This window comes from Polyodon spathula, chromosome 3 (genome assembly GCF_017654505.1).
Source record: "Polyodon spathula isolate WHYD16114869_AA chromosome 3, ASM1765450v1, whole genome shotgun sequence".
Taxonomy (NCBI): domain Eukaryota; kingdom Metazoa; phylum Chordata; class Actinopteri; order Acipenseriformes; family Polyodontidae; genus Polyodon; species Polyodon spathula.
In genome coordinates, this window is record NC_054536.1 from 86,477,653 (window position 1) to 86,486,938 (window position 9,286).

The 9,286-nt window shown below is 33.5% G+C and overlaps 2 long non-coding RNA genes across 3 annotated transcripts in view; both read right to left on the minus strand.

Annotated features, from left to right (window-relative positions):
• Positions 1-1,525: 1,525 nt before the first annotated feature.
• Positions 1,526-9,286, minus strand: part of LOC121313561 — a 17,798-nt gene continuing 10,037 nt past the window's right edge. The window contains exon 2 of the long non-coding RNA XR_005950006.1: positions 1,526-1,837. This is a non-coding gene — a long non-coding RNA (uncharacterized LOC121313561). The remainder of the gene's footprint in view (positions 1,838-9,286) is intronic.
• Positions 7,055-9,286, minus strand: part of LOC121313562 — a 7,791-nt gene continuing 5,559 nt past the window's right edge. The window contains exon 3 of one of the 2 annotated variants that reach the window (XR_005950008.1): positions 7,055-8,480. This is a non-coding gene — a long non-coding RNA (uncharacterized LOC121313562). The remainder of the gene's footprint in view (positions 8,481-9,286) is intronic. The other variant, XR_005950007.1, reaches the window with a different exon arrangement.

Sequence of the window (9,286 nt, forward strand, 5' to 3'; positions counted from 1 at the left end):
CTGCTATAGATTTTCGTAACTATTTTAAAGTGTGATTTCTTGCCGTTATAATGATGTGCCTCATAATGGAAACAGGTTTTACAGATTATATTGTTTTTATATGATGTTCCTTGGAAAAGTAAATAGTATACGCTTAATGTTTTGCATTCTGTAATTTAAAACATACCTGTATATAGTTGAGTTAGACCTGAGAACACTGCATCTATATGTTGAAAGAAGAATACCCTTGGAATTCACCAGTTATCATTCATCCCTTACAATACATAGATAGTAAAAGAGCTAGATTAATTTTATTACAACAGCTTTTGGAACTTCCAGTCGTTGTGTCGCCTATGAATGATGTGAGCAAAATTTCAATCTTTAATTCATTTAAGAAGTTATAAGCCAAAACTTTAACTGCTTGACTTGTTTTCTACTAAATAAGAGTTTTAAGTTTGTATGTGACTTGGAATACAGTTGTCTCTGGCACAGAGAACACCACTTGGGAAGAAAGCAAAGTGTTCTCCGAGATGGAGTTAGCCACCCGACACAATATGAAACAATTAATAAATAAATATGTATTACTTGTCATGACACGTGTACCAACATATGAAACTAAATAAATAAGTAGAAGAAAAGAAATAGGCAAGTGTATGTTAATAAACTTTAATAATAAAGTAACAGACAAACTAATGTTAATAAACTGCCAAGCTAAATTTACACAGCAATACTACATACATTAAAAACTGCAGCAGCAATATACAAGACATGCACCTTATTTAACAGAATGGTGAAGTAACTCACTAGAATGGGAAACACCAAATTGTTCATCGACTTGTGTCTGATTCAGGTTTTTTTCAAGAGTTTCCAACTTTTTGTAGCAAGAGAAACAGTAGTATTTCGACCTTTGTTTACATGCCATTTTGTAGTGATGAGGTGCACTTGTGGAAATCAGAATACAAAACGATGCAATGATATGACGGTGGTTCTGGAAAGATTGAATAAACCAATTGGTGTGACACTTTCGCGACGACAAGTCGCTTTTGAAAAGACTGAATAAACCGGTTTGATGATGAATAGTTATCAGGTTAAAAAACAGTACTGTATCAGTTGTGAACGAATTGCTATTGGGGCCAAGAAAGTGTTTTTTTAAGCTCCTTTAGCCAGAGCATTTACAATGGGGAAAAATCAGTTTCACCACAAGGGTGTTCTTTTAGGCAAAGTGTTCTCTTATGAGGTGTTCCTATACGTGGAGACTACTGTACTGTAAAAGGACGGAGTTTCAAGGAATTTAATTTAGTCTTTAATCACCTTGTTTTAAAAAGGAGAATGATCCCCATTAATGTTTCATGAATGAGAAAGTTTTGTTCAGGGGATATGAATGCACATTTAGAAATATAAATCTAGAAATGTAATTTTACAGTTTGTTATTTAAGAAAATAGAATGGAATTAGCATTGTGGTTCATTGTTGGATAACCTGCATGTGTTTTGTTCTTGGCAATGAAACAGCATGCGTGGTAGATGCAGTGAAGAAATTCAGGATACTTAAAGGAAAAATATTTATTGGATGGAGAAGCAATGCATTTCAACTCTACATATTCAGCTGACAAGAGATTGAAATGAAAATCAGTTTAGCTGCCCATTGACACACATGCATGAAAAAGGGCAACCAATTTTAAAGTAATGCAGCTAAAAACAAAAGTGTAATTTGATCCATTGGGACAGATGTAGATCTGAAGCCATTCCTTGGAAAATTCAACATGATTGATCTTCTTGCGATGAAACACCTATTATTAGCAACAACTCTAATAGCACCAGGATGGCTCTGCAGACTTCTCGGACCATCTTCTGCTGCAGCTGTGGGAGAAAAAATGGTCAAAGCACTGAATCAATGGATTGAATTGAAGTGTATTACATGACCTTTACGTCTATTGCTGCTTCAACAGCAACACTCTCTCCAACAGTTAATATATGTGTAAATGCTTGGGGGTTTTGTAGTTTGGTTTCTAGTTCACACCTTCTAAACCCAGTTAAATATTTCCTTTGAGGTGAAATAGCCTTTGCTCTACAAATAAATATGCAATTTGTGGAACACACAAATGATTAAATTAAAAAAGAAATACGTTAAATGCTTCTTTAAAGAAGATTTTTTTTTGGATGATATTTTTTAGAAGTTACCTTTTTAGAAGTACCTTTAGGTAATGTAATAATAGTAGAAACTCTTGAGTCAGTTCTTAATATGATATTTAATTAAAATGTAATTATCATTTTGCATTGGTGTGTGTTTGTTTGTGAAAGACACTCTTCTTTAAAACAATGTCCTGTATCCTCAGATATGTTTAAGGAATTCAGGAATCCCCCCCAGTTTGTTTGGTTTTGGCTGTTTTGTGTACACCTTATTGCATTGACTTTAACAAGGATAGATAAACAGTAGTATGACGGGAGGATTGTCTGTTCTACAAAATACTGTAGTTACAGTAATTACACGGTCCATTTGGTCAAAATTGATATTTTTAATGCTAATAGAATGACTCTATTCTGCACGTAATCTACCCCCAGGATTAGGCTCCTGTTAATCACCTTGTCATAGAGACGCTGCTAGCAAAGGAAAGATCCATGCAAAGGATTATTTCCACAGCAATCACTATCTTCATGGTGAATAGATTTCTACTGTGATCACTTTTGTTACTTTGTACACATCAAAACCTCATGGGGATGTAGGTAATTACATGCCTTTCCTAAATGCAATAACACCATACACAATGTAAATATTATTGAGAAAAAAAGGATATCCATTATTACGGCAATCTTTATGGTACGTTAACCCCTTAATGTACAACCCAGGTGCTGCGTTTTGTAATGATGCACCATATTCATTTCATGCTAGTAATGTGTTATTAAATTTCCATTCATACTACTGCTCCACTATTAAGTTACACAATCTTAGGAACACTCACTGATATAATGCATGTTTTTTTTTAAAATATAGTTGTTTAAATGTCAAACAGCTAATGTCTCTACAGGCACTACATGTTTATCATGGATCGTACAAAGTAGTACCTAAGTTAATTCTTCATTGTTTTGTAAAACTGAACAGAATAGGGCTATAGGCACAACATAACATATACCGAATGCCATTAGATTACTCTAAACCCAATTCCAAATTACTATTTAACAAATCAAATTGTAATAAACATTACAGACGCATTAAAGGATAGGTACAAGTATTATAATGCCATTTAGAAGCTGCTCAAGCAGAAAATAAGTGCATAGTTTATAAATGGTTTACAAAATATAGATATAGCTAGTGTGTTAATGTGTTCGCCAACTTCAGAGACTGAGAAAGATGACAAGATCAGATTATTATTATTATTATTATTATTATTATTATTATTATTATTATTATTATTATTATTATTATTATAACAAATTCTCTTTTTTGCACTCTTTCTAGAGCAGCAATATCTTTTTTGTAGCTCTGTAACCAGAATTAAACACAATATTGTAGATGAGCTCATATTAATGCATTGTAAAGTTTTAACACTACTTCCCATTAATTCAACAGCTTTTCACTATATATCAGAGTATCTTGTTGTGCTTTTTTATAGCTTCCCCACATTGCCTCGATGAAGACATTTCTGAGTCAACATAAACTCCTCAGTCTTAAGATTCCTTCTTCAATTTCAGTATCTCCCATATGATATTTATAATGCACATTTGTATTGCCTGCGTACAGTACCTTACACTTGTCTGTATTAAATGTAATTTTCCATGTGTCTGCCCAGTTCTGAATGCTGTCTAGATCATTTTGAATCAACTTTGCTGCTACAACAGTGTTTGCCACTCCTTCTATTTTTGTGTTGTCTGCAATTTTAACAAGTTTGCTTCTATACCGAAATCTAAGTCATTAATGTAGATTAGGAATAGCAGAGCACCTAATATTGATCCCTGTGGTCCTCCATTGGTTCCATCTCCTCTAATCAGTATTTTTGGTTTTCTACATGTTAACCACTCCCTAATCCATGTACATGTGTTTCCTTGAATCCCTACTGCGTTCAGTTCGAGAATTAATCTTTTATGTGGGACTTTGTCAGAAGCTTTCTGGAAATCTAAATAAACCATGTCATATGCTTTACAATTATCCATTGTCGATGTTGCATCCTCAAACAAATCAAGCATCTTAGTTAGACACAATCTCCCTTTCCTAAAACCATGCTGACTGTCTCCCAGGATACTGTTACCATATAGGTAATTTTCCAGACCTATTATTTAACCACAATTAATCTGTAGTTCAAAGGGGCCAAATGTATGAAATAAGCATATGCAATTACAGGAAATGAGGTTGTCATTTGACAACTGATTTCCAAGCCTATATGGTTGGCAGTTTATACTTTGATGTGCTTACAATCAAAATATCTGAAATAGAAGGACCATCAGGTGCAATATATAAATAAAGCAGATCCTTGTGACCTTTATTGGAACCAATCATTTTCCAATAGAGCAGCTGGTGGCATACTGTTAGTGTTATCTACTGGTAAGTTAAGTCGTACAGAAAGATAGTGTCCTATTGATTATTTGTATTTTTCAATAAATGACTGGGATCTGTACACAGAAAATGAGTATGTTTCATTAATCTTTTAGAATACAATAGACCAAACTAAAATAGTCTTAGTGTCATACTATATCATTTAATGAAATCGTGAACTGTAGATTATGTTACAGGGGCTTTATTTATACTTTTCTGATTTGGATTTTAGGGCTAGCCTATTGAGGTAATTCAGAATGTAGGGGTCATGAAAGTGTTCCACAATCCTCTTATTTCAAAGAGTTGACTACAAGCCATGGCATTAAACACAAAAAAATGAAAAATGAAAAAGGTGCATTATATGAATCTATTTAGTCCCCTTTGTTTACCGCTGGATTTTTCATTTTCCTAATTCTTTTGAATGGCTTTCAAACTGGAAAATGGAAATGTTGCTCTTGCCCTCTATTTCAGCAGCAGTGTCCTGGCAACAGAGCAATTTTCTATCATCAAGGATAAATGGCATCGAACAGAACATTCTGGCAAAAAAAAAAAAAGGGTTTAGCCCAAGAAGCCCATGATTGCTGCCCTTCCTGTCTGTCATCTCTTTACAAAATCCTCTCCTAAAAACCTGAGCCGCATGCTGTCAGAGCTAATAATGCCTGACAAAGCTAAGAAAAATAACAAAAAATTCTGTACACAATATTTTAATTTCTTCATCATATTAGATGCAGCAAGCATGTATATTTTTAGTATAGTAAATATCTTAGTTATGCATTTTTCTGCATTTAAAGTATTATGGATTTTCTTGTTGTTACTGTATCTTGTAAAGTGCTCTGTGATGGTGGTCCACTATGAAAGGCGCTATATAAAATATATAGATTGATTGATAGTTTGGTTCAGTAAAATTCAAAAGTGTAATGGTCTGTAACAAGACATATATATATATATATATATACACACACATATGCATATATATATCCTGCCACCTACTACTACTACTACTACTAATAATAATAATAATAATAATAATAATAATAATAATATATAATAATAATAATAATAATAATAATAATAATGCCATCTCTTGAACATAACGCATTTTTGTTTAACGCGTATAATTCAACGTATAAAGATATTGCTGTCATTTTTTTTTTCCTAATGCCTACAATTACCATATTTATGTCTATTCTTTTGGATTGACCAACAATGGAAAACAAAAGAGAAATAAATTAGGTGAGTACTCGTTTTACAAAAGGTAAAAAAACAAACATCAATCCTGAACACCACCTCCAAAAGGCGCGTGGGAAGATAACTCGGAACATGGATGAGGCAATAATATTCAATTCTGCACAGCTGTGAAGTAAATTGCTGCTCGTTTAAAAGAGGGCGAAGCTGACTAGAACAATTCCACATTATTATAAGAATCAAAATAGTAAGACTTCCAACATTTCCGTTTACCTCAGGCTACTAAAATGCATTCGGCTTTAACTGTTGATCTTTTGGTTGTTTACCGTAGGATATGGACACGCTATATTGCACAAAATAGATCATTACGTTAATCCTAGGATAAACAAAACGCTATTACACACTTTAGGTACACAATAACTAACCACAAAATAAAACAGAAACGTTTATTATAGCCGTGGATACATCATTATTAAATGCCAGTTTATTTTTTTAGCTGCATCAGCCGTATTGCTTACACTATAGCATATTAAGGATTACAGCTTTTTTGTTTGTTTGTTTGTTTTTTTAATACTGATAATAATAATAATAATAATAATAATAATAATAATAATAATAATAATAATAATAATAATAATACGCGGTATTGATTTTCTTAACCATAAACATGAATGTTTTATTAATTAAAAGGTAAATTTCGCATCAAAATGAAGCCTCTTGCTGTTCTTCCATTATGTCTCTTCTGTGGTTATTGTTGAATGAGTTATACAAATATCAGACAAGAAATTCGTTTCCAACCATTGATCTGTGATCAGTTCTGTAACCCTAAAAAAGCAAAGCAGCAGTTTAAATTGTCTTACCCTCCCCAAGCCATTGCAGAAAAGCTTTAGTCTTTATTATATCCAGTATATGTAAACACGGCACTGTACACAAGACAATGACAAAAAGAAGCAATGCGTATCTTCCAGATGCGTAACAAAAATGGCTAACACGTCCCTTTACATATATTATTATACATTGGCCAATCAATGCATATTTTGGGACCACGAATGTTTACTGGAGTTAAAAAGACAAATGAGAAGAAACTCGTTATTGGTTATACCACAATGTAAACCGGCTTTTAACACCTAACTAAGCAAACACATCAGAAATAAACATATTGCACATTCACATTTTATTAAATTATATTGTCAAGCAAACTAACAGAAAATAAATAAATACATCGAATTCTTTGTGCACAATTTGGCAACCCATGAATAGAGACAACTGCAATGACAATATTGCAATCTAACAATCGTTACAATAAAAACATAATTGTAGATAATTATATTATTAAGTTGTATCACCATGGATACGATTTTTACTGTAGAGCTGGAGCTCGTTTCTATATATTGTTGTGAGAACGTAAGATCAAATAGGCCTTTCGACCAGTTACCACCTGCTATTTCGATCAGTTATCAATATCATATTCCAGTCGAATCGCGTGTCTTTCAACATGACAGGCATGCTAGCAAATTGTATCCCAAGTCTGAAAATACACAACGCAACACAAGGAAAGAAGTGTTTTTTGAATGGTCTTGGAAATCTCATTTGCCTAATCATTAGTTATATACGGGACAGAACCCTTTTCACACTGACATGCCCTGGTCGGAACCTAACCGTGTCAGGACCTGCTGTCATGCGGGTAGGCTACGCGATTTCACGTTGTGTTTGATAAAGCAGGGTTGGCCTGGGTGACAGATGCAAGTAAACATGATTATGTTAAGAGACAAACCGGACAGAAAAAGTTCTCTTAGAGGGATGGAAGGGAATGCAATTGCAAATAAGATAAATGTTGCCAGCGGGTCATAACATGGGATCAAGCTAAAAAAAAAAAAAAAAAAAAAAAAGAAAGTGGACAGGTTATAGCAGCTTGACACCAGCCCCTCCAAACAAACTAAAAAGTGGAGACGTAATGCGAAACAAACAGGCTGAGCCACCCTCATCCTGGTGCACACATTCCACAAAAGAAAGAGAGGGCCGTTTGAATATTAGGGACGTATTGCATATTCTCCCTGTAAGCTGTTCACGGTCATTTCTTGATCAGAAACCATGTCAAAGACACCGCGCACATATTAGTGTTGGTAACTGTCTCTGTCTATGTCTTAAATACACGGTATAAATTACAGCAACCATGTTTCACAAATTTCAATGATGCAAACGACTGTGGTCCTCCTGTTGTATTTATAGGTTATGGTGTTGGTGTAATACGACAGGTAATACGACCAAATGTGTGTGCAACGCTAGATAGACAGGCTAAGAAAAAAAAAAAAAAAACGCACCTGAATCGGGCCCCTGATATGTCATTTCAAACAAAATTATTCATGTGCCAGTTTAAAAGAGATATTTGCCTTTTGTAGTGTAAGGCAGTAAAACATAAGCAGTATTTTAAGTTCACGCGCTGAACGGTGATGTCTTACAAGAGAGAGAACTCGACAGACTTGTACACATTTTTGTTTTCAACCGGAACTTTATAATTAGACTCTTGCTGGGTGGCGCATTTGGGTTAATACACATACAAGGTTTTAATTACATCTGATTTTTTTTTTTTTTTTTTTTTTTTAACCAATGCGTCCAAGAGAAAGTATCTTTTTTCTTGCACATCCTTCACTATCGGGATGGGAAGTCATCGACGCCTGGTGGATTTGAACTCCAGTAATAAGTTCCTTTTTTCTCACTTTTAGACCGGACTGGTAGGCTTTCACGCCCGAAAAACTCCCCGTTCCAGATTGAAGGAGGTGAAGTGGCTTCCTATTAAGAATTGCAAAGAGAATAACCACTGTCAGACTCTTGAAAGAAACATAATAGTGAATGTTTTTGCATAATGCTGTATGTCAACTTTCAAATGTATTTAAAGAACCAGGGAAAGCCTGTAATATAATTGGCCAAATGTATTATGAACAATCTAAAACGTGACAAAGTCTAGGGATTCAACGATATATTAAATATTATTGGGCCATAATATTAACAGTATGAACAAATATTAAATCACAATATTTCCCCGTCAAATTAAATTGACAAACCGGCGGCTCCTGAGCTCGAAAATGTACATTTGAAATTTGTTTAAAACATTTGCTTAAAAAAAAACAAAAAAACAAACAAACAAACAAAAGAAAACACAACAAAACATGGTTCAAATAGTTGATTGTGTGTTGGCAATGCTATACACAATATTACATCAATGACTTTGTGCGAATATAACGGTGAGATTAATATACAGTACATCAATAAAAAAAATAACCAAACGGTAGTTAAAACGAATGAAAAAAACATGTTTAGAAAATATATTAAATATACCTATTTAGTTCAGTTTTTGAGTAGTTTCATCATACATATATTACACATGTATAATAGTATGTTACAACTTGTAACATGAATTGACAAACTGATCTATAATACATATATCTATGCAAACGTTACATGTATTAAGTCATACACGTGTTGAATATCATAAAATTAAGGCAAATCCCTATATGATTTCTTGTGCACGCTACGTATATATCTATATATTTAGCACCGACGTGTATCATATATATCGTGATTAATATAATATATAA